This window comes from Micropterus salmoides, unplaced genomic scaffold, assembly GCF_014851395.1.
Source record: "Micropterus salmoides isolate LMB-PRFRI ecotype aquatic unplaced genomic scaffold, ASM1485139v1 Ms_hic_scaffold_2, whole genome shotgun sequence".
In the NCBI taxonomy this organism is placed as follows: Eukaryota; Metazoa; Chordata; class Actinopteri; order Centrarchiformes; family Centrarchidae; genus Micropterus; species Micropterus salmoides.
Window position 1 is genome coordinate 55,331,513 of NW_024041150.1, and position 20,084 is coordinate 55,351,596.

A 20,084-nucleotide genomic window follows, 5' to 3' on the forward strand; every position below is an offset into this window, starting at 1 on the left:
ACTCATACTTACCTGGCAGGGAGATACCATGATCAAGAGTGGTTCACCCAGGCGAGGCTTAGCCATTGCACTCCGGTTGTGCTGACCCCTGCGAATTCCCCAAATGTGGGAATCTCGCCTGCATAATTTGTGGTAGTGGGGACTGCGTTCGCGCTCATCCCCGTTATTGTGTCAAAAAAGAAAGGAGTCCTGGGCTGCGCGCGAGTCTGTCAACGTCCAGTCAGCGTATGCTTGCGGCAGTGTAAATGTTCACGGCCCCCGTTCCTTTGGCAGTTTGCCCAAGGTGGCAGCGTGTTGAGTAATGCCCAGGTCCCGATGGCCGCAAGAGAGGGGGTGTGTCCTTTTAGGTGGGACAAAATGAATTGCGTGTTGGCCTCTCTGATTTGTTCTTTCTTTGTGCAAGAAATGTCCTCCAGGCATGCTTCCAGCTAGCATGCTTAGGTTTTAGGCCTTTACGCGGATGTGTTTGCTTTTTCAGAGACAGAAAGACACTGCGAATTCCCCAAATGTGGGCATCTCGACTGCATATTTGTGGTAGTGGGGGACTGCGTTCGCGCGCTCTCCCCTGTTATTATGTCAGGAAAAGAAAGGACAAATGAATTGCGTGTTGGCCTCTCTGAGATTGTTCTTTCTTTGGAAGAATGTCCCCCAGGCATGCTTCCATTGCTAGCATTCTTGGGTTTAGGCTTTTCCTCCGCGGACGTGTTTGCTTTTTCAGAGACAGAAAGACTCTGACCTCTGGGATTATGCGTTGTAGCACCCTCAGCCAGAGTGCTGTGTCTGGGACCGACCACCCTGTCTCTGACACTTTCAACTCATACGTACCTGGCAGGGAAGATACCATGATCAAGAGTGGTTCACCCAGGGCGAGGCTTAGCCTTTCACTCCGGTTGCTGACCCCTGCGAATTCCCCAAATGTGGAATCTCGACTGCATAATTTGTGGTAGTGGGGGACTGCGTTCTCGCTCTCCCTCCTGTTATTGTGTCAAAGGAAAGAAAGGAGTCCTGGGCTGCGTGCCGCAGTCTGTCAACGTCCAAGTCAGCGTATGCTTGCGGCAGTGTAAATGTTCACGGGCCCCCGTTCCTTTGGCAGTTTGCCCAGAGAGTGGCAGCGTGTTGAGTAATGCCCAGGTCCCGATGGCCGCAAGAAGGGGGTGTGTCCTTTTAGGTGGGACAAATGAATTGCGTGTTGGCCTCTCTGAGATTGTTCTTTCTTTGTGCAAGAAATGTCCTCCAGGCATGCTTCCATTGCTAGCATGCTTAGGTTTTAGGCCTTTACGCGGATGGTGTTTGCTTTTTCAGAGACAGAAAGACCTGCGAATTCCCCAAATGTGGGCATCTCGACTGCATAATTTGTGGTAGTGGGGGACTGCGTTCGCGCTCTCCCTGTTATTATGTCAAAGGAAAAGAAAGGACAAATGAATTGCGTGTTGGCCTCTCTGAGATTGTTCTTTCTTTGTGGAAGAATGTCCCCCAGGCATGCTTCCATTGCTAGCATGCTGGGTTTTAGGCTTTTCCGCGGACGTGTTGCTTTTTCAGAGACAGAAAGACTCTGACCTTTGGGATTATGCGTTGTAGGCACCCTCAGCCAGAGTGCTGTGTCTGGGACCGACCACCCTGTCTCTGACACTTTCAACTCATACTTACCTGGCAGGGAGATACCGATCAAGAAGGTGGTTCACCCAGGGCGAGGCTTAGCCATTGCACTCCGGTTGTGCTGACCCCTGCGAATTCCCCAAATGTTGGAATCTCGACTGCATAATTTGTGGTAGTGGGGACTGCGTTCGCGCTCTCCCCTGTTATTGTGTCAAAGGAAAGAAAGGAGTCCTGGGCTGCGCGCGCAGTCTGTCAACGTCCAAGTCAGCGTATGCTTGCGGCAGTGTAATGTTCACGGGCCCCCCGTTTCCTTTGGCAGTTTGCCCAGAGAGTGGCAGCGTGTTGAGTAATGCCCAGGGTCCCGATGGCCGCAAGAAGGGGGTGTGTCCTTTTAGGTGGGACAAAATGAATTGCGTGTTGGCCTCTCTGAGATTGTTCTTTCTTTGTGCAAGAAATGTCCTCCAGGCATGCTTCCATTGCTAGCATGCTTAGGTTTTAGGCCTTTACGCGGATGTGTTGCTTTTTCAGAGACAGAAAGACACTGCGAATTCCCCAAATGTGGGCATCTCGACTGCATAATTTGTGGAGTGGGGGACTGCGTTCGCGCTCTCCCCTGTTATAGTCAAAGGAAAAGAAAGGACAAATGAATTGCGTGTTGGCCTCTCTGAGATTGTTCTTTCTTTGTGGAAGAAATGTCCCCCAGGCATGCTTCCATTGCTAGCATGCTTGGGTTTTAGGCTTTTCCGCGGACGGTGTTTGCTTTTTCAGAGACAGAAGACTTGACCTCTGGGTTATGCGTTGTAGGCACCCTCAGCCAGAGCTGTGTCTGGGACCGACCACCCTGTCTCTGACACTTTCAACTCATACTTACCTGGCAGGGGAGATACCATGATCAAGAAGGTGGTTCACCCAGGGCGAGGCTTAGCCATTGCACTCCGGTTGTGTCTGACCCCTGCGAATTCCCCAAAGGGGAATCTCGACTGCATAATTGTGGTAGTGGGGGACAGCGTTCGCGCTCTCCCCTGTTATTGTCAAAGGAAAAGAAGGAGTCCTGGGCTGCGCGCAGTCTGTCAACGTCCAGTCAGCGTATGCTTGCGGCAGTGTAAATGTTCACGGGCCCCCCGGTTCCTTTCAGTTTGCCCAGAGAGTGGCAGCGTGTTGAGTAATGCCCAGGGTCCCGATGGCTGCAAGAGGGGTGGTCCTTTTAGGTGGGACAAATGAATTGCGTGTTGGCCTCTCTGAGATTGTTCTTTCTTGTGCAAGAAATGTCCTCCAGGCATGCTTCCATTGCTAGCATGCTTAGGTTTTGGCCTTTACGCGGATGTGTTGCTTTTTCAGAGACAAAAGACACTGCGAATTCCCCAAATGTGGGCATCTCGACTGCATAATTTGTGGTATGGGGGACTGCGTTCGCGCTCTCCCCTGTTATTATGTCAAAGGAAAAGAAAGGACAAATGAATTGCGTGTTGGCCTCTCTGAGATTGTTCTTTCTTTGTGGAAGAAATGTCCCCCAGGCATGCTTCCATTGCTAGCATGCTTGGGTTTTAGGCTTTTCCGCGGACGTGTTTGCTTTTTCAGAGACAGAAAGACTCTGACCTCTGGGATTATGCGTTGTAGGCACCCTCAGCCAGAGTGCTGTGTCTGGGACCGACCACCCTGTCTCTGACACTTTCAACTCATACTTACCTGGCAGGGGATACCATGATCAAGAGTGGTTCAACCCAGGGCGAGGCTTAGCCATTGCACTCCGTTGTGCTGACCCCTGCGAATTCCCCAAATGTGGGAATCTCGACTGCATAATTTGTGGTGTGGGGACTGCGTTCGCGCTCTCCCCTGTTATTGTGTCAAAGGAAAGAAAGGAGTCCTGGGCTGCGCGCGCAGTCTGTCAACGTCCAAGTCAGCGTATGCTTGCGGCAGTGTAAATGTTCACGGGCCCCCCGGTTCCTTTGGCAGTTTGCCCAGAGAGTGGCAGCGTGTTGAGTAATGCCCAGGTCCCGATGGCCGCAAGAAGGGGGTGTGTCCTTTTAGTGGGACAAAATGAATTGCGTGTTCCTCTCTGAGATTGTTCTTTCTTGTGCAAGAAATGTCCTCCAGGCATGCTTCCATTGCTAGCATGCTTAGGTTTTAGGCCTTTACGCGGATGTGTTTGCTTTTTCAGAGACAGAAAGACACTGCGAATTCCCCAAATGTGGGCATCTCGCGACTGCATAATTTGTGGTAGTGGGGGACTGCGTTCGCGCTCTCCCCTGTTATTATGTCAAAGGAAAAGAAAGGACAAATGAATTGCGTGTTGGCCTCTCTGAGATTGTTCTTTCTTTGTGGAAGAAATATCCCCCAGGCATGCTTCCATTGCTAGCATGCTTGGGTTTTAGGCTTTTCCCGACGTGTTTGCTTTTTCAGAGACGAAAGACTCTGACCTCTGGGATTATGCGTTGTAGGCACCCTCAGCCAGAGTGCTGTGTCTGGACCGACCACCCTGTCTCTGACACTTTCAACTCATACTTACCTGCAGGGGATACCATGATCAAGAAGGTGGTTCACCCAGGGCGGGCTTAGCCATTGCACTCCGGTTGTGCTGACCCCTGCGAATTCCCCAAATGTGGGAATCTCGACTGCATAATTTGTGGTAGTGGGGACTGCGTTCGCGCTCTCCCCTGTTATTGTGTCAAGGAAAAGAAGGAGTCCTGGGCTGCGCGCGCAGTCTGTCAACGTCCAAGTCAGCGTATGCTTGCGGCAGTGTAAATGTTCACGGCCCCCCGGTTCCTTTGGCAGTTTGCCCAGAGAGTGGCAGCGTGTTGAGTAATGCCCAGGGTCCCGATGGCCGCAAGAAGGGGTGTGTCCTTTTAGGTGGACAAATGAATTGCGTGTTGGCCTCTCTGAGATTGTTCTTCTTTGTGCAAGAAATGTCCTCCAGGCATGCTTCCATTGCTAGCATGCTTAGGTTTTAGGCCTTTACGCGGATGTGTTTGCTTTTTCAGAGACAGAAGACACTGCGAATTCCCCAAATGTGGGCATCTCGACTGCATAATTTGGTAGTGGGGGACTGCGTTCGCGCTCTCCCCTGTTATTATGTCAAAGGAAAAGGACAAATGAATTGCGTGTTGGCCTCTCTGAGATTGTTCTTTCTTTGTGGAAGAAATGTCCCCCAGGCATGCTTCCATTGCTAGCATGCTTGGGTTTTAGGCTTTTCCGCGGACGTGTTTGCTTTTTCAGAGACAGAAACTCTGACCTCTGGGATTATGCGTTGTAGCACCCTCAGCCAGAGTGCTGTGTCTGGGACCGACCACCCTGTCTCTGACACTTTCAACTCATACTTACCTGGCAGGGGAGATACCATGATCAAGAAGGTGGTTCACCCAGGGCGAGGCTTAGCCATTGCACTCCGGTTGTGCTGACCCCTGCGAATTCCCCAAATGTGGGAATCTCGACTGCATAATTTGTGGTAGTGGGGGACTGCGTTCGCGCTCTCCCCTGTTATTGTGTCAAAGGAAAAGAAAGGAGTCCTGGGCTGCGCGCAGTCTGTCAACGTCCAAGTCAGCGTATGCTTGCGGCAGTGTAAATGTTCACGGGCCCCCGGTTCCTTTGGCAGTTTGCCCAGAGAGTGGCAGCGTGTTGAGTAATGCCCAGGGTCCCGATGGCCGCAAGAAGGGGGTGTGTCCTTTTAGGTGGGACAAAATGAATTGCGTGTTGGCCTCTCTGAGATTGTTCTTTCTTTGTGCAAGAAATGTCCTCCAGGCATGCTTCCATTGCTAGCTGCTTAGGTTTTAGGCCTTTACGCGGATGTGTTTGCTTTTTCAGAGACAGAAAGACACTGCGAATTCCCCAAATGTGGGCATCTCGACTGCATAATTTGTGGTAGTGGGGACTGCGTTCGCGCTCTCCCCTGTTATTGATGGAAAGAAAGGCAAATGATGTGTTGGCCTCTCTGAGATTGTTCTTTCTTTGTGGAAGAAATGTCCCCCAGGCATGCTTCCATTGCTAGCATGCTTGGGTTTTAGGCTTTTCCGCGGACGTGTTTGCTTTTTCAGAGACGAAAGACTCTGACCTCTGGGATTATGCGTTGTAGGCACCCTCAGCCAGAGTGCTGTGTCTGGGACCGACCACCCTGTCTCTGACACTTTCAACTCATACTTACCTGGCAGGGAGATACCATGATCAGAAGGTGGTTCACCCAGGGCGAGGCTTAGCCATTGCACTCCGGTTGTGCTGACCCCTGCGAATTCCCCAAATGTGGGAATCTCGACTGCATAATTTGTGGTAGTGGGGGACTGCGTTCGCGCTCTCCCCTGTTATTGTGTCAAAGGAAAAGAAAGGAGTCCTGGGCTGCGCGCGCAGTCTGTCAACGTCCAAGTCAGCGTATGCTTGCGGCAGTGTAAATGTTCACGGGCCCCCGGTTCCTTTGGCAGTTTGCCCAGAGAGTGGCAGCGTGTTGAGTAATGCCCAGGGTCCCGATGGCCGCAAGAAGGGGTGTGTCCTTTTAGGTGGGACAAAATGAATTGCGTGTTGGCCTCTCTGAGATTGTTCTTTCTTTGTGCAAGAAATGTCCTCCAGGCATGCTTCCATTGCTAGCATGCTTAGTTTTAGGCCTTTACGCGGATGTGTTTGCTTTTTCAGAGACAGAAAGACACTGCGAATTCCCCAAATGTGGCATCTCGACTGCATAATTTGTGGTAGTGGGGGACTGCGTTCGCGCTCTCCCCTGTTATTATGTCAAAGGAAAAGAAAGGACAAATGAATTGCGTGTTGGCCTCTCTGAGATTGTTCTTTCTTTGTGGAAAAATGTCCCCCAGGCATGCTTCCATTGCTAGCATGCTTGGGTTTTAGGCTTTTCCGCGGACGTGTTTGCTTTTTCAGAGACAGAAAGACTCTGACCTCTGGGATTATGCGTTGTAGCACCCTCAGCCAGAGTGCTGTGTCTGGGACCGACCACCCTGTCTCTGACACTTTCAACTCATACTTACCTGGCAGGGGAGATACCATGATCAAGAAGGTGGTTCACCCAGGCGAGGCTTAGCCATTGCACTCCGGTTGTGCTGACCCCTGCGAATTCCCCAAATGTGGGAATCTCGACTGCATAATTTGTGGTAGTGGGGGACTGCGTTCGCGCTCTCCCCTGTTATTGTGTCAAAGGAAAAGAAAGGAGTCCTGGGCTGCGCGCGCAGTCTGTCAACGTCCAAGTCATGTATGCTTGCGGCAGTTTGCCCAGAGAGTGGCAGCGTGTTGAGTAATGCCCAGGGTCCCGATGGCCGCAAGAAGGGGTGTGTCCTTTTAGGTGGACAAAATGAATTGCGTGTTGGCCTCTCTGAGATTGTTCTTTCTTTGTGCAAGAAATGTCCTCCAGCATGCTTCCATTGCTAGCATGCTTAGGTTTTAGGCCTTTACGCGGATGTGTTTGCTTTTTCAGAGACAGAAAGACACTGCGAATTCCCCAAATGTGGGCATCTCGACTGCATAATTTGTGGTAGTGGGGGACTGCGTTCGCGCTCTCCCCTGTTATTGTGTCAAAGGAAAAGAAAGGAGTCCTGGGCTGCGTGCGCAGTCTGTCAACGTCCAAGTCAGCGTATGCTTGCGGCAGTGTAAATGTTCACGGGCCCCCCGGTTCCTTTGGCAGTTTGCCCAGAGAGTGGCAGCGTGTTGAGTAATGCCCAGGGTCCCGATGGCCGCAAGAAGGGGGTGTGTCCTTTTAGGTGGGACAAAATGAATTGCGTGTTGGCCTCTCTGAGATTGTTCTTTCTTTGTGCAAGAAATGTCCTCCAGCATGCTTCCATTGCTAGCATGCTTGGGTTTTAGGCTTTTCCGCGGACGTGTTTGCTTTTTCAGAGACAGAAAGACTCTGACCTCTGGGATTATGCGTTTTAGGCACCCTCAGCCAAGTGCTGTGTCTGGGACCGACCACCCGTCTCTGACACTTTCAACTCATACTTACCTGCAGGGGAGATACCATGATCAAGAAGTGGTTCACCCAGGGCGAGGCTTAGCCATTGCACTCCGGTTGTGCTGACCCCTGCGAATTCCCCAAATGTGGGAATCTCGACTGCATAATTTGTGGTAGTGGGGGACTGCGTTCGCGCTCTCCCCTGTTATTGTGTCAAAGGAAAAGAAAGGAGTCCTGGGCTGCGCGCGCAGTCTGTCAACGTCCAAGTCAGCGTATGCTTGCGGCAGTGTAAATGTTCACGGGCCCCCCGGTTCCTTTGGCAGTTTGCCCAGAGAGTGGCAGCGTGTTGAGTAATGCCCAGGGTCCCGATGGCCGCAAGAAGGGGGTGTTCCTTTTAGGTGGGACAAAATTGCGTGTTGGCCTCTCTGAGATTGTTCTTTCTTTGTGCAAGAAATGTCCTCCAGGCATGCTTCCATTGCTAGCATCTTAGGTTTTAGGCCTTTACGCGGATGTGTTTGCTTTTTCAAGACAGAAAGACACTGCGAATTCCCCAAATGTGGGCATCTCGACTGCATATTTGTGGTAGTGGGGGACTGCGTTCGCGCTCTCCCCTGTTATTATGTCAAAGGAAAAAAGGACAAATGAATTGCGTGTTGGCCTCTCTGAGATTGTTCTTTCTTTGTGGAAGAAATGTCCCCAGGCATGCTTCCATTGCTAGCATGCTTGGGTTTTAGGCTTTTCCGCGGACGTGTTTGCTTTTTCAGAGACAGAAAGACTCTGACCTCTGGATTATGCGTTGTAGGCACCCTCAGCCAGAGTGCTGTGTCTGGGACCGACCACCCTGTCTCTGACACTTTCAACTCATACTTACCTGGCAGGGGATACCATGATCAAGAAGGTGGTTCACCCAGGGCGAGGCTTAGCCATTGCACTCCGGTTGTGCTGACCCCTGCGAATTCCCCAAATGTGGGAATCTCGACTGCATAATTTGTGGTAGTGGGGGACTGCGTTCGCGCTCTCCCTGTTATTGTGTCAAGGAAAAGAAAGGAGTCCTGGGCTGCGCGCGTCTGTCAACGTCCAAGTCAGCGTATGCTTGCGAGTGTAAATGTTCACGGCCCCCGGTTCCTTTGGCAGTTTGCCCAGAGAGTGGCAGCGTGTTGAGTAATGCCCAGGGTCCCGATGGCCGCAAGAAGGGGGTGTCCTTTTAGGTGGGACAAAATGAATTGCGTGTTGGCCTCTCTGAGATTGTTCTTTCTTTGTGCAAGAAATGTCCTCCAGGCATGCTTCCATTGCTAGCATGCTTAGGTTTTAGGCCTTTACGCGGATGTGTTTGCTTTTTCAGAGACAGAAAGACACTGCGAATTCCCCAAATGTGGGCATCTCGACTGCATAATTTGTGGTAGTGGGGGACTGCGTTCGCGCTCTCCCCTGTTATTATGTCAAAGGAAAAGAAAGGACAAATGAATTGCGTGTTGGCCTCTCTGAGATTGTTCTTTCTTTGTGGAAGAAATGTCCCCCGGCATGCTTCCATTGCTAGCATGCTTGGGTTTTAGGCTTTTCCGCGGACGTGTTTGCTTTTTCAGAGACAGAAAGACTCTGACCTCTGGGATTATGCGTTGTAGGCACCCTCAGCCAGAGTGCTGTGTCTGGGACCGACCACCCTGTCTCTGACACTTTCAACTCATACTTACCTGGCAGGGAGATACCATGATCAAAGGTGGTTCACCCAGGGCGAGGCTTAGCCATTGCACTCCGGTTGTGCTGACCCCTGCGAATTCCCCAAATGTGGGAATCTCGACTGCATAATTTGTGGTAGTGGGGGACTGCGTTCGCGCTCTCCCCTGTTATTGTGTCAAGGAAAAGAAAGGAGTCCTGGGCTGCGCGCGCAGTCTGTCAACGTCCAAGTCAGTGTATGCTTGCGGCAGTGTAAATGTTCACGGGCCCCCGGTTCCTTTGGCAGTTTGCCCAGAGAGTGGCAGCGTGTTGAGTAATGCCCAGGGTCCCGATGGCCGCAAGAAGGGGGTGTGTCCTTTTAGGTGGGACAAAATGAATTGCGTGTTGGCCTCTCTGAGATTGTTCTTTCTTTGTGCAAGAAATGTCCTCCAGGCATGCTTCCATTGCTAGCATGCTTAGGTTTTAGGCCTTTACGCGGATGTGTTTGCTTTTTCAGAGACAGAAAGACACTGCGAATTCCCCAAATGTGGGCATCTCGACTGCATAATTTTGGTAGTGGGGGACTGCGTTCGCGCTCTCCCCTGTTATTGTGTCAAAGGAAAAGAAAGGAGTCCTGGGCTGCGTGCGCAGTCTGTCAACGTCCAAGTCAGCGTATGCTTGCGGCAGTGTAAATGTTCACGGCCCCCCGGTTCCTTTGGCAGTTTGCCCAGAGATGGCAGCGTGTTGAGTAATGCCCAGGGTCCCGATGGCCGCAAGAAGGGGGTGTGTCCTTTTAGGTGGGACAAAATGATTGCGTGTTGGCCTCTCTGAGATTGTTCTTTCTTTGTGCAAGAAATGTCCTCCAGGCATGCTTCCATTGCTAGCATGCTTAGGTTTTAGGCCTTTACGCGGATGTGTTTGCTTTTTCAGAGACAGAAAGACACTGCGAATTCCCCAAATGTGGGCATCTCGACTGCATAATTTGTGGTAGTGGGGGACTGCGTTCGCGCTCTCCCCTGTTATTATGTCAAAGGAAAAGAAAGGACAAATGAATTGCGTGTTGGCCTCTCTGAGATTGTTCTTTCTTTGTGCAAGAAATGTCCTCCAGGCATGCTTCCATTGCTAGCATGCTTAGGTTTTAGGCCTTTACGCGGATGTGTTTGCTTTTTCAGAGACAGAAAGACACTGCGAATTCCCCAAATGTGGGCATCTCGACTGCATAATTTGTGGTAGTGGGGACTGCGTTCGCGCTCTCCCCTGTTATTATGTCAAAGGAAAAAAAGGACAAATGAATTGCGTGTTGGCCTCTCTGAGATTGTTCTTTCTTTGTGGAAGAAAGTCCCCCAGGCATGCTTCCATTGCTAGCATGCTTGGGTTTTAGGCTTTTCCGCGGACGTGTTTGCTTTTTCAGAGACAGAAAGACTCTGACCTCTGGGATTATGCGTTGTAGGCACCCTCAGCCAGAGTGCTGTGTCTGGGACCGACCACCCTGTCTCTGACACTTTCAACTCATACTTACCTGGCAGGGGAGATACCATGATCAAGAAGGTGGTTCACCCAGGGCGAGGCTTAGCCATTGCACTCCGGTTGCGCTGACCCCTGCGAATTCCCCAAATGTGGGAATCTCGACTGCATAATTTGTGGTAGTGGGGGACTGCGTTCGCGCTCTCCCCTGTTATTGTGTCAAAGGAAAAGAAAGGAGTCCTGGGCTGCGCGCCAGTCTGTCAACGTCCAAGTCAGCGTATGCTTGCGGCAGTGTAAATGTTCACGGGCCCCCCGGTTCCTTTGGCAGTTTGCCCAGAGAGTGGCAGCGTGTTGAGTAATGCCCAGGGTCCCGATGGCCGCAAGAAGGGGGTGTGTCCTTTTAGGTGGGACAAAATGAATTGCGTGTTGGCCTCTCTGAGATTGTTCTTTCTTTGTGCAAGAAATGTCCTCCAGGCATGCTTCCATTGCTAGCATGCTTAGGTTTTAGGCCTTTACGCGGATGTGTTTGCTTTTTCAGAGACAGAAAGACACTGCGAATTCCCCAAATGTGGGCATCTCGACTGCATAATTTGTGGTAGTGGGGGACTGCGTTCGCGCTCTCCCCTGTTATTATGTCAAAGGAAAAGAAAGGACAAATGAATTGCGTGTTGGCCTCTCTGAGATTGTTCTTTCTTTGTGGAAGAAATGTCCCCCAGGCATGCTTCCATTGCTAGTGCTTGGGTTTTAGGCTTTTCCACGGACGTGTTTGCTTTTTCAGAGACAGAAAGACTCTGACCTCTGGGATTATGCGTTGTAGGCACCCTCAGCCAGAGTGCTGTGTCTGGGACCGACCACCCTGTCTCTGACACTTTCAACTCATACTTACCTGGCAGGGAGATACCATGATCAAGAAGGTGGTTCACCCAGGGCGAGGCTTAGCCATTGCACTCCGGTTGTGCTGACCCCTGCGAATTCCCCAAATGTGGGAATCTCGACTGCATAATTTGGGTAGTGGGGGACTGCGTTCGCGCTCTCCCCTGTTATTGTGTCAAGGAAAAGAAAGGAGTCCTGGGCTGCGCGCGCAGTCTGTCAACGTCCAAGTCATGTATGCTTGCGGCAGTGTAAATGTTCACGGGCCCCCGGTTCCTTTGGCAGTTTGCCCAGAGAGTGGCAGCGTGTTGAGTAATGCCCAGGTCCCGATGGCCGCAAGAAGGGGTGTGTCCTTTTAGGTGGGACAAAATGAATTGCGTGTTGGCCTCTCTGAGATTGTTCTTTCTTTGTGCAAGAAATGTCCTCCAGGCATGCTTCCATTGCTAGCATGCTTAGGTTTTTAGGCCTTTACGCGGATGTGTTTGCTTTTTCAGAGACAGAAAGACACTGCGAATTCCCCAAATGTGGGCATCTCGACTGCATAATTTGTGGTAGTGGGGGACTGCGTTCGCGCTCTCCCCTGTTATTATGTCAAAGGAAAAGAAAGGACAAATGAATTGCGTGTTGGCCTCTCTGAGATTGTTCTTTCTTTGTGGAAGAAATGTCCCCCAGGCATGCTTCCATTGCTAGCATGCTTGGGTTTTAGGCTTTTCCGCGGACGTGTTTTTTTTTCAGAGACAGAAAGACTCTGACCTCTGGGATTATGCGTTGTAGGCACCCTCAGCCAAGTGCTGTGTCTGGACCGACCACCCTGTCTCTGACACTTTCAACTCATACTTACCTGGCAGGGGAGATACCATGATCAAGAAGGTGTTCACCCAGGGCGAGGCTTAGCCATTGCACTCCGGTTGCGCTGACCCCTGCGAATTCCCCAAATGTGGGAATCTCGACTGCATAATTTGTGGTAGTGGGGGACTGCGTTCGCGCTCTCCCCTGTTATGTGTCAAAGGAAAAGAAAGGAGTCCTGGGCTGCGCGCGCAGTCTGTCAACGTCCAAGTCAGTGTATGCTTGCGGCAGTGTAAATGTTCACGGGCCCCCGTTCCTTTGGCAGTTTGCCCAGAGAGTGGCAGCGTGTTGAGTAATGCCCAGGGTCCCGATGGCCGCAAGAAGGGTGTGTCCTTTTAGGTGGGACAAAATGAATTGCGTGTTGGCCTCTCTGAGATTGTTCTTTCTTTGTGCAAGAAATGTCCTCCAGGCATGCTTCCATTGCTAGCATGCTTAGGTTTTAGGCCTTTACGCGGATGTGTTTGCTTTTTCAGACAGAAAGACACTGCGAATTCCCCAAATGTGGGCATCTCGACTGCATAATTTGTGTAGTGGGGACTGCGTTCGCTCTCCCCTGTTATTATGTCAAAGGAAAAGAAAGGACAAATGAATTGCGTGTTGGCCTCTCTGAGATTGTTCTTTCTTTGTGGAAGAAATGTCCCCCAGGCATGCTTCCATTGCTAGCATGCTTGGGTTTTAGGCTTTTACGCGGATGTGTTTGCTTTTTCAGAGACAGAAAGACTCTGACCTCTGGTATGCGTTGTAGGCACCCTCAGCCAGAGTGCTGTGTCTGGGACCGACCACCCTGTCTCTGACACTTTCAACTCATACTTACCTGGCAGGGGAGATACCATGATCAAGAAGGTGGTTCACCCAGGGCGAGGCTTAGCCATTGCACTCCGTTGCGCTGACCCCTGCGAATTCCCCAAATGTGGGAATCTCGACTGCATAATTTGTGGTAGTGTGGGGACTGCGTTCGCTCTCTCCCCTGTTATTGTGTCAAAGGAAAAGAAAGGATCCTGGGCTGCGCGCGCAGTCTGTCAACGTCCAAGTCAGCGTATGCTTGCGGCAGTGTAAATGTTCACGGGCCCCCCGGTTCCTTTGGCAGTTTGCCCAAGAGTGGCAGCGTGTTGAGTAATGCCCAGGGTCCCGATGGCCGCAAGAAGGGGGTGTCCTTTTAGGTGGACAAAATGAATTGCGTGTTGGCCTCTCTGAGATTGTTCTTTCTTTGTGCAAGAAATGTCCTCCAGGCATGCTTCCATTGCTAGCATGCTTAGGTTTTAGGCCTTTACGCGGATGTGTTTGCTTTTTCAGAGACAGAAAGACACTGCGAATTCCCCAAATGTGGGAATCTCGACTGCATAATTTGTGGTAGTGGGGGACTGCGTTCGCGCTCTCCCCTGTTATTGTGTCAAAGGAAAAGAAAGGAGTCCTGGGCTGCGTGCGCAGTCTGTCAACGTCCAAGTCAGCGTATGCTTGCGGCAGTGTAAATGTTCACGGCCCCCCGGTTCCTTTGGCAGTTTGCCCAGAGAGTGGCAGCGTGTTGAGTAATGCCCAGGGTCCCGATGGCCGCAAGAAGGGGGTGTGTCCTTTTAGGTGGGACAAAATGAATTGCGTTTGGCCTCTCTGAGATTGTTCTTTCTTTGTGCAAGAAATGTCCTCCAGGCATGCTTCCATTGCTAGCATGCTTAGGTTTTAGGCCTTTACGCGGATGTTTTGCTTTTTCAGAGACAGAAAGACACTGCGAATTCCCCAAATGTGGGCATCTCGACTGCATAATTTGTGGTAGTGGGGACTGCGTTCGCGCTCTCCCCTGTTATTATGTCAAAGGAAAAGAAAGGACAAATGAATTGCGTGTTGGCCTCTCTGAGATTGTTCTTTCTTTGTGGAAGAAATGTCCCCCAGGCATGCTTCCATTGCTAGCATGCTTGGGTTTTAGGCTTTTCCGCGGACGTGTTTGCTTTTTCAGAGACAGAAAGACTCTGACCTCTGGGATTATGCGTTGTAGGCACCCTCAGCCAGAGTGCTGTGTCTGGGACCGACCACCCTGTCTCTGACACTTTCAACTCATACTTACCTGGCAGGGGAGATACCATGATCAAGAAGGTGGTTCACCCAGGGCGAGGCTTAGCCATTGCACTCCGGTTGTGCTGACCCCTGCGAATTCCCCAAATGTGGGAATCTCGACTGCATAATTTGTGGTAGTGGGGGACTGCGTTCGCGCTCTCCCCTGTTATTTGTCAAAGAAAAGAAAGGAGTCCTGGGCTGCGCGCGCAGTCTGTCAACGTCCAAGTCAGCGTATGCTTGCGGCAGTGTAAATGTTCACGGGCCCCCGGTTCCTTTGGCAGTTTGCCCAGAGAGTGGCAGCGTGTTGAGTAATGCCCAGGGTCCCGATGGCCGCAAGAAGGGTGTGTCCTTTTAGGTGGGACAAAATGAATTGCGTGTTGGCCTCTCTGAGATTGTTCTTTCTTTGTGCAAGAAATGTCCTCCAGGCATGCTTCCATTGCTAGCATGCTTAGGTTTTAGGCCTTTACGCGGATGTGTTTGCTTTTTCAGAGACAGAAAGACACTGCGAATTCCCCAAATGTGGCATCTCGACTGCATAATTGTGGTAGTGGGGACTGCGTTCGCGCTCTCCCCTGTTATTATGTCAAGGAAAAAAAGGACAAATGAATTGCGTGTTGGCCTCTCTGAGATTGTTCTTTCTTTGTGGAAAATGTCCCCCAGGCATGCTTCCATTGCTAGCATGCTTGGGTTTTAGGCTTTTCCGCGGACGTGTTTGCTTTTTCAGAGACAGAAAGACTCTGACCTCTGGGATTGCGTTGTAGCACCCTCAGCCAGAGTGCTGTGTCTGGGACCGACCACCCTGTCTCTGACACTTTCAACTCATACTTACCTGGCAGGGGAGATACCATGATCAAGAAGGTGGTTCACCCAGGGCGAGGCTTAGCCATTGCACTCCGGTTGTGCTGACCCCTGCGAATTCCCCAAATGTGGAATCTCGACTGCATAATTTGTGGTAGTGGGGGACTGCGTTCGCGCTCTCCCCTGTTATTGTGTCAAAGGAAAAGAAAGGAGTCCTGGGCTGCGCGCGCAGTCTGTCAACGTCCAAGTCAGCGTATGCTTGCGGCAGTGTAAATGTTCACGGGCCCCCCGGTTCCTTTGGCATTTGCCCAGAGAGTGGCAGCGTGTTGAGTAATGCCCAGGGTCCCGATGGCCGCAAGAAGGGGGTTGTCCTTTTAGGTGGGACAAAATGAATTGCGTGTTGGCCTCTCTGAGATTGTTCTTTCTTTGTGCAAGAAATGTCCTCCAGGCATGCTTCCATTGCTAGCATGCTTAGGTTTTAGGCTTTTCCGCGGACGTGTTTGCTTTTTCAGAGACAGAAAGACCCTGACCTCTGGGATTATGCGTTGTAGGCACCCTCAGCCAGAGTGCTGTGTCTGGGACCGACCACCCTGTCTCTGACACTTTCAACTCATACTTACCTGGCAGGGGAGATACCATGATCAAGAAGGTGGTTCACCCAGGGTGAGGCTTAGCCATTGCACTCCGGTTGTGCTGACCCCTGCGAATTCCCCAAATGTGGGAATCTCGACTGCATAATTTGTGGTAGTGGGGGACTGCGTTCGCGCTCTCCCCTGTTATTGTGTCAAAGGAAAAGAAAGTCCTGGGCTGCGCGCGCAGTCTGTCAACGTCCAAGTCAGCGTATGCTTGCGGCAGTGTAAATGTTCACGGGCCCCCGGTTCCTTTGGCAGTTTGCCCAGAGAGTGGCAGCGTGTTGATAATGCCCAGGGTCCCGATGGCCGCAAGAAGGGGTGTGTCCTTTTAGTGGGACAAAATGAATTGCGTGTTGGCCTCTCTGAGATTGTTCTTTCTTTGTGCAAGAAATGTCCTCCAGGCATGCTTCCATTGCTAGCATGCTTAGGTTTTAGGCCTTTACGCGGATGTGTTTGCTTTTTCAGAGACAGAAAGACACTGCGAATTCCCCAAATGTGGGCATCTCGACTGCATAATTTGTGGTAGTGGGGGACTGCGTTCGCGCTCTCCCCTGTTATTATGTCAAAGGAAAAGAAAGGACAAATGATTGCGTGTTGGCCTCTGAGATTGTTCTTTCTTTGTGGAAGAAATGTCCCCCAGGCATGCTTCCATTGCTAGCATGCTTGGGTTTTAGGCTTTTCCGCGGACGTGTTTTGCTTTTCAGAGACAGAAAGACTCTGACCTCTGGGATTATGCGTTGTAGGCACCCTCAGCCAGAGTGCTGTGTCTGGGACCGACCACCCTTTCTCTGACACTTTCAACTCATACTTACCTGCAGGGGAATACCATGATCAAGAAGGTGGTTCACCCAGGGCGAGGCTTAGCCATTGCACTCCGTTGTGCTGACCCCTGCGAATTCCCCAAATGTGGATTCTCGACTGCATAATTTGTGGTAGTGGGGGACTGCGTTCGCGCTCTCCCTGTTATTGTGTCAAAGGAAAAGAAAGGAGTCCTGGGGTGCGCGCGCAGTCTGTCAACGTCCAAGTCAGCGTATGCTTGCGGCAGTGTAAATGTTCACGGGCCCCCGTTCCTTTGGCAGTTTGCCCAGAGTGGCAGCGTGTTGAGTAATGCCCAGGGTCCCGATGGCCGCAAGAAGGGGGTGTCCTTTTAGGTGGACAAAATGAATTGCGTGTTGGCCTCTCTGAGATTGTTCTTTCTTTGTGCAAGAAATGTCCTCCAGGCATGCTTCCATTGCTAGCATGCTTAGTTTTAGGCTTTTCCGCGGACGTGTTTGCTTTTTCAGAGACAGAAAGACCCTGACCTCTGGGATTATGCGTTGTAGGCCCCTCACAGAGTGCTGTGTCTGGGACCGACCACCCTGTCTCTGACACTTTCAACTCATACTTACCTGGCAGGGAGATACCATGATCAAGAAGGTGGTTCACCCAGGTGAGGCTTAGCCATTGCACTCCGTTGTGCTGACCCCTGCGAATTCCCCAAATGTGGGCATCTCGACTGCATAATTTGTGGTAGTGGGGGACTGCGTTCGCGCTCTCCCCTGTTATTGTGTCAAAGGAAAAGAAAGGAGTCCTGGGCTGCGCGCGCAGTCTGTCAACGTCCAAGTCAGCGTATGCTGCGGCAGTGTAAATGTTCACGGGCCCCCCGGTTCCTTTGGCAGTTTGCCCAGAGAGTGGCAGCGTGTTGAGTAATGCCCAGGGTCCCGATGGCCGCAAGAAGGGGTGTGTCCTTTTAGGTGGGACAAAATGAATTGCGTGTTGGCCTCTCTGAGATTGTTCTTTCTTTGTGCAAGAAATGTCCTCCAGGCATGCTTCCATTGCTATGCTTAGGTTTTAGGCTTTTCCGCGGACGTGTTTGCTTTTTCAGAGACAGAAAGACCCTGACCTCTGGATTATGCGTTGTAGGCACCCTCAGCCAGAGTGCTGTGTCTGGGACCGACCACCCTGTCTCTGACACTTTCAACTCATACTTACCTGGCAGGGGAGATACCATGATCAAGAAGGTGGTTCACCCAGGGTGAGGCTTAGCCATTGCACTCCGGTTGTGCTGACCCCTGCGAATTCCCCAAATGTGGGAATCTCGACTGCATAATTTGTGGTAGTGGGGGACTGCGTTCGCGCTCTCCCCTGTTATTGTGTCAAAGGAAAAGAAAGGAGTCCTGGGCTGCGCGCGCAGTCTGTCAACGTCCAAGTCAGCGTATGCTTGCGGCAGTGTAATGTTCACGGCCCCCGGTTCCTTTGGCAGTTTGCCCAGAGAGTGGCAGCGTGTTGAGTAATGCCCAGGGTCCCGATGGCCGCAAGAAGGGGGTGTCCTTTTAGGTGGACAAAATGAATTGCGTGTTGGCCTCTCTGAGATTGTTCTTTCTTTGTGCAAGAAATGTCCCCCAGGCATGCTTCCATTGCTAGCATGCTTAGGTTTTAGGCCTTTACGCGGATGTGTTTGCTTTTTCAGAGACAGAAAGACACTGCGAATTCCCCAAATGTGGCATCTCGACTGCATAATTTGTGGTAGTGGGGGACTGCGTTCGCGCTCTCCCCTGTTATTATGTCAAAGGAAAAGAAAGGACAAATGAATTGCGTGTTGGCCTCTCTGAGATGTTCTTTCTTTGTGGAAGAAATGTCCCCCAGGCATGCTTCCATTGCTAGCATGCTTGGGTTTTAGGCTTTTCCGCGGACGTGTTTGCTTTTTCAGAGACAGAAAGACTCTGACCTCTGGGATTATGCGTTGTAGGCACCCTCAGCCAGAGTGCTGTGTCTGGACCGACCACCCTGTCTCTGACACTTTCAACTCATACTTACCTGGCAGGGGAGATACCATGATCAAGAAGGTGGTTCACCCAGGGCGAGGCTTAGCCATTGCACTCCGGTTGTGCTGACCCCTGCGAATTCCCCAAATGTGGGATTCTCGACTGCATAATTTGTGGTAGTGGGGGACTGCGTTCGCGCTCTCCCCTGTTTATGTGTCAAAGGAAAGAAAAGGAGTCCTGGGCTGCGCGCGCAGTCTTTCAACGTCCAAGTCAGCGTATGGTTGCGGCAGTGTAAATGTTCACGGGCCCCCGGTTCCTTTGGCAGTTTGCCCAGAGAGTGGCAGCGTGTTGAGTAATGCCCAGGGTCCCGATGGCCGCAAGAAGGGGGTGTGTCCTTTTAGGTGGGACAAATGAATTGCGTGTTGGCCTCTCTGAGATTGTTCTTTCTTTGTGCAAGAAATGTCCTCCAGGCATGCTTCCATTGCTAGCATGCTTAGTTTTAGGCCTTTACGCGGTGTTTGCTTTTTCAGAGACAGAAAGACACTGCGAATTCCCCAAATGTGGGAATCTCGACTGCATAATTTGTGGTAGTGGGGGACTGCGTTCGCGCTCTCCCCTGTTATTGTGTCAAAGGAAAAGAAAGGAGTCCTGGGCTGCGTGCGCAGTCTGTCAACGTCCAAGTCAGCGTATGCTTGCGGCAGTGTAAATGTTCACGGCCCCCCGGTTCCTTTGGCAGTTTGCCCAGAGAGTGGCAGCGTGTTGAGTAATGCCCAGGGTCCCGATGGCCGCAAGAAGGGGTGTGTCCTTTTAGGTGGGACAAAATGATTGCGTGTTGGCCTCTCTGAGATTGTTCTTTCTTGTGCAAGAAATGTCCTCCAGGCATGCTTCCATTGCTAGCATGCTTAGTTTTAGGCCTTTACGCGGATGTGTTTGCTTTTTCAGAGACAGAAAGACACTGCGAATTCCCCAAATGTGGGCATCTCGACTGCATAATTTGTGGTAGTGGGGACTGCGTTCGCGCTCTCCCCTGTTATTATGTCAAAGGAAAAGAAAGGACAAGAATTGCGTGTTGGCCTCTCTGAGATTGTTCTTTCTTTGTGGAAGAAATGTCCCCCAGGCATGCTTCCATTGCTAGCATGCTTGGGTTTTAGGCTTTTCCGCGGACGTGTTTGCTTTTTCAGAGACAGAAAACTCTGACCTCTGGGATTATGCGTGTAGGCCCCTCAGCCAGAGTGCTGTGTCGGGACCGACCACCCTGTCTCTGACACTTTCAACTCATACTTACCTGGCAGGGAGATACCATGATCAAGAAGGTGGTTCACCCAGGGCGAGCTTAGCCATTGCACTCCGGTTGTGCTGACCCCTGCGAATTCCCCAAATGTGGGAATCTCGACTGCATAATTTGTGGTAGTGGGGGCTGCGTTCGCGCTCTCCCCTGTTTTGTGTCAAGGAAAAGAAAGGAGTCCTGGGCTGCGCGCGCAGTCTGTCAACGTCCAAGTCAGCGTATGCTTGCGCAGTGTAAATGTTCACGGGCCCCCGGTTCCTTTGGCAGTTTGCCCA

General features: G+C 51.3%; 24 non-coding genes and 23 pseudogenes across 24 annotated transcripts; all 47 read left to right on the forward strand.

The window, feature by feature from the left end:
* The first annotated feature begins 4 nt into the window (after positions 1 to 4).
* LOC119913638 lies at positions 5 to 163 on the forward strand. Its single transcript, XR_005446597.1, has one exon. It is a non-coding gene; the product is annotated as a U1 spliceosomal RNA (small nuclear RNA).
* Positions 164 to 433: 270 nt separating this feature from the next.
* LOC119913769 lies at positions 434 to 566 on the forward strand (annotated as a pseudogene).
* Positions 567 to 817: 251 nt separating this feature from the next.
* LOC119913641 lies at positions 818 to 975 on the forward strand. Its single transcript, XR_005446600.1, has one exon. It is a non-coding gene; the product is annotated as a U1 spliceosomal RNA (small nuclear RNA).
* A 264-nt stretch (positions 976 to 1,239) lies between these two features.
* LOC119913716 lies at positions 1,240 to 1,390 on the forward strand (annotated as a pseudogene).
* A 249-nt stretch (positions 1,391 to 1,639) lies between these two features.
* Positions 1,640 to 1,798, forward strand: LOC119913634. The gene has a single exon (XR_005446593.1). It is a non-coding gene; the product is annotated as a U1 spliceosomal RNA (small nuclear RNA).
* Positions 1,799 to 2,063: 265 nt separating this feature from the next.
* LOC119913760 lies at positions 2,064 to 2,212 on the forward strand (annotated as a pseudogene).
* A 247-nt stretch (positions 2,213 to 2,459) lies between these two features.
* On the forward strand, positions 2,460 to 2,621 carry LOC119913607. The gene has a single exon (XR_005446568.1). It is a non-coding gene; the product is annotated as a U1 spliceosomal RNA (small nuclear RNA).
* A 253-nt stretch (positions 2,622 to 2,874) lies between these two features.
* Positions 2,875 to 3,021, forward strand: LOC119913752 (annotated as a pseudogene).
* A 253-nt stretch (positions 3,022 to 3,274) lies between these two features.
* On the forward strand, positions 3,275 to 3,432 carry LOC119913639. The gene has a single exon (XR_005446598.1). It is a non-coding gene; the product is annotated as a U1 spliceosomal RNA (small nuclear RNA).
* A 260-nt stretch (positions 3,433 to 3,692) lies between these two features.
* LOC119913750 lies at positions 3,693 to 3,845 on the forward strand (annotated as a pseudogene).
* A 249-nt stretch (positions 3,846 to 4,094) lies between these two features.
* Positions 4,095 to 4,252, forward strand: LOC119913631. The gene has a single exon (XR_005446590.1). It is a non-coding gene; the product is annotated as a U1 spliceosomal RNA (small nuclear RNA).
* Positions 4,253 to 4,512: 260 nt separating this feature from the next.
* Positions 4,513 to 4,660, forward strand: LOC119913762 (annotated as a pseudogene).
* A 246-nt stretch (positions 4,661 to 4,906) lies between these two features.
* Positions 4,907 to 5,070, forward strand: LOC119913541. The gene has a single exon (XR_005446504.1). It is a non-coding gene; the product is annotated as a U1 spliceosomal RNA (small nuclear RNA).
* Positions 5,071 to 5,333: 263 nt separating this feature from the next.
* LOC119913734 lies at positions 5,334 to 5,481 on the forward strand (annotated as a pseudogene).
* A 242-nt stretch (positions 5,482 to 5,723) lies between these two features.
* On the forward strand, positions 5,724 to 5,885 carry LOC119913611. Its single transcript, XR_005446572.1, has one exon. It is a non-coding gene; the product is annotated as a U1 spliceosomal RNA (small nuclear RNA).
* A 264-nt stretch (positions 5,886 to 6,149) lies between these two features.
* On the forward strand, positions 6,150 to 6,298 carry LOC119913724 (annotated as a pseudogene).
* Positions 6,299 to 6,549: 251 nt separating this feature from the next.
* Positions 6,550 to 6,712, forward strand: LOC119913572. Its single transcript, XR_005446534.1, has one exon. It is a non-coding gene; the product is annotated as a U1 spliceosomal RNA (small nuclear RNA).
* A 226-nt stretch (positions 6,713 to 6,938) lies between these two features.
* On the forward strand, positions 6,939 to 7,089 carry LOC119913658 (annotated as a pseudogene).
* A 425-nt stretch (positions 7,090 to 7,514) lies between these two features.
* On the forward strand, positions 7,515 to 7,676 carry LOC119913610. Its single transcript, XR_005446571.1, has one exon. It is a non-coding gene; the product is annotated as a U1 spliceosomal RNA (small nuclear RNA).
* Positions 7,677 to 7,937: 261 nt separating this feature from the next.
* Positions 7,938 to 8,085, forward strand: LOC119913753 (annotated as a pseudogene).
* A 249-nt stretch (positions 8,086 to 8,334) lies between these two features.
* On the forward strand, positions 8,335 to 8,496 carry LOC119913601. Its single transcript, XR_005446562.1, has one exon. It is a non-coding gene; the product is annotated as a U1 spliceosomal RNA (small nuclear RNA).
* A 255-nt stretch (positions 8,497 to 8,751) lies between these two features.
* On the forward strand, positions 8,752 to 8,902 carry LOC119913699 (annotated as a pseudogene).
* A 252-nt stretch (positions 8,903 to 9,154) lies between these two features.
* LOC119913614 lies at positions 9,155 to 9,315 on the forward strand. The gene has a single exon (XR_005446574.1). It is a non-coding gene; the product is annotated as a U1 spliceosomal RNA (small nuclear RNA).
* A 264-nt stretch (positions 9,316 to 9,579) lies between these two features.
* Positions 9,580 to 9,729, forward strand: LOC119913754 (annotated as a pseudogene).
* Positions 9,730 to 9,992: 263 nt separating this feature from the next.
* On the forward strand, positions 9,993 to 10,143 carry LOC119913700 (annotated as a pseudogene).
* A 91-nt stretch (positions 10,144 to 10,234) lies between these two features.
* On the forward strand, positions 10,235 to 10,383 carry LOC119913739 (annotated as a pseudogene).
* Positions 10,384 to 10,635: 252 nt separating this feature from the next.
* LOC119913554 lies at positions 10,636 to 10,799 on the forward strand. The gene has a single exon (XR_005446516.1). It is a non-coding gene; the product is annotated as a U1 spliceosomal RNA (small nuclear RNA).
* Positions 10,800 to 11,064: 265 nt separating this feature from the next.
* LOC119913701 lies at positions 11,065 to 11,215 on the forward strand (annotated as a pseudogene).
* A 251-nt stretch (positions 11,216 to 11,466) lies between these two features.
* Positions 11,467 to 11,628, forward strand: LOC119913617. The gene has a single exon (XR_005446577.1). It is a non-coding gene; the product is annotated as a U1 spliceosomal RNA (small nuclear RNA).
* A 261-nt stretch (positions 11,629 to 11,889) lies between these two features.
* LOC119913655 lies at positions 11,890 to 12,041 on the forward strand (annotated as a pseudogene).
* A 250-nt stretch (positions 12,042 to 12,291) lies between these two features.
* LOC119913594 lies at positions 12,292 to 12,454 on the forward strand. The gene has a single exon (XR_005446556.1). It is a non-coding gene; the product is annotated as a U1 spliceosomal RNA (small nuclear RNA).
* Positions 12,455 to 13,110: 656 nt separating this feature from the next.
* On the forward strand, positions 13,111 to 13,274 carry LOC119913613. The gene has a single exon (XR_005446573.1). It is a non-coding gene; the product is annotated as a U1 spliceosomal RNA (small nuclear RNA).
* Positions 13,275 to 13,535: 261 nt separating this feature from the next.
* LOC119913651 lies at positions 13,536 to 13,686 on the forward strand (annotated as a pseudogene).
* Positions 13,687 to 13,950: 264 nt separating this feature from the next.
* LOC119913748 lies at positions 13,951 to 14,098 on the forward strand (annotated as a pseudogene).
* A 254-nt stretch (positions 14,099 to 14,352) lies between these two features.
* On the forward strand, positions 14,353 to 14,516 carry LOC119913542. The gene has a single exon (XR_005446505.1). It is a non-coding gene; the product is annotated as a U1 spliceosomal RNA (small nuclear RNA).
* A 261-nt stretch (positions 14,517 to 14,777) lies between these two features.
* LOC119913770 lies at positions 14,778 to 14,924 on the forward strand (annotated as a pseudogene).
* A 247-nt stretch (positions 14,925 to 15,171) lies between these two features.
* Positions 15,172 to 15,334, forward strand: LOC119913559. Its single transcript, XR_005446522.1, has one exon. It is a non-coding gene; the product is annotated as a U1 spliceosomal RNA (small nuclear RNA).
* A 426-nt stretch (positions 15,335 to 15,760) lies between these two features.
* Positions 15,761 to 15,924, forward strand: LOC119913511. The gene has a single exon (XR_005446475.1). It is a non-coding gene; the product is annotated as a U1 spliceosomal RNA (small nuclear RNA).
* Positions 15,925 to 16,183: 259 nt separating this feature from the next.
* On the forward strand, positions 16,184 to 16,334 carry LOC119913703 (annotated as a pseudogene).
* A 250-nt stretch (positions 16,335 to 16,584) lies between these two features.
* Positions 16,585 to 16,744, forward strand: LOC119913637. Its single transcript, XR_005446596.1, has one exon. It is a non-coding gene; the product is annotated as a U1 spliceosomal RNA (small nuclear RNA).
* A 416-nt stretch (positions 16,745 to 17,160) lies between these two features.
* Positions 17,161 to 17,321, forward strand: LOC119913630. The gene has a single exon (XR_005446589.1). It is a non-coding gene; the product is annotated as a U1 spliceosomal RNA (small nuclear RNA).
* A 422-nt stretch (positions 17,322 to 17,743) lies between these two features.
* LOC119913512 lies at positions 17,744 to 17,907 on the forward strand. Its single transcript, XR_005446476.1, has one exon. It is a non-coding gene; the product is annotated as a U1 spliceosomal RNA (small nuclear RNA).
* Positions 17,908 to 18,167: 260 nt separating this feature from the next.
* On the forward strand, positions 18,168 to 18,317 carry LOC119913720 (annotated as a pseudogene).
* A 251-nt stretch (positions 18,318 to 18,568) lies between these two features.
* Positions 18,569 to 18,732, forward strand: LOC119913555. The gene has a single exon (XR_005446518.1). It is a non-coding gene; the product is annotated as a U1 spliceosomal RNA (small nuclear RNA).
* A 264-nt stretch (positions 18,733 to 18,996) lies between these two features.
* LOC119913647 lies at positions 18,997 to 19,143 on the forward strand (annotated as a pseudogene).
* A 262-nt stretch (positions 19,144 to 19,405) lies between these two features.
* On the forward strand, positions 19,406 to 19,553 carry LOC119913742 (annotated as a pseudogene).
* Positions 19,554 to 19,801: 248 nt separating this feature from the next.
* Positions 19,802 to 19,962, forward strand: LOC119913616. Its single transcript, XR_005446576.1, has one exon. It is a non-coding gene; the product is annotated as a U1 spliceosomal RNA (small nuclear RNA).
* The last annotated feature ends 122 nt before the right edge of the window (positions 19,963 to 20,084 follow it).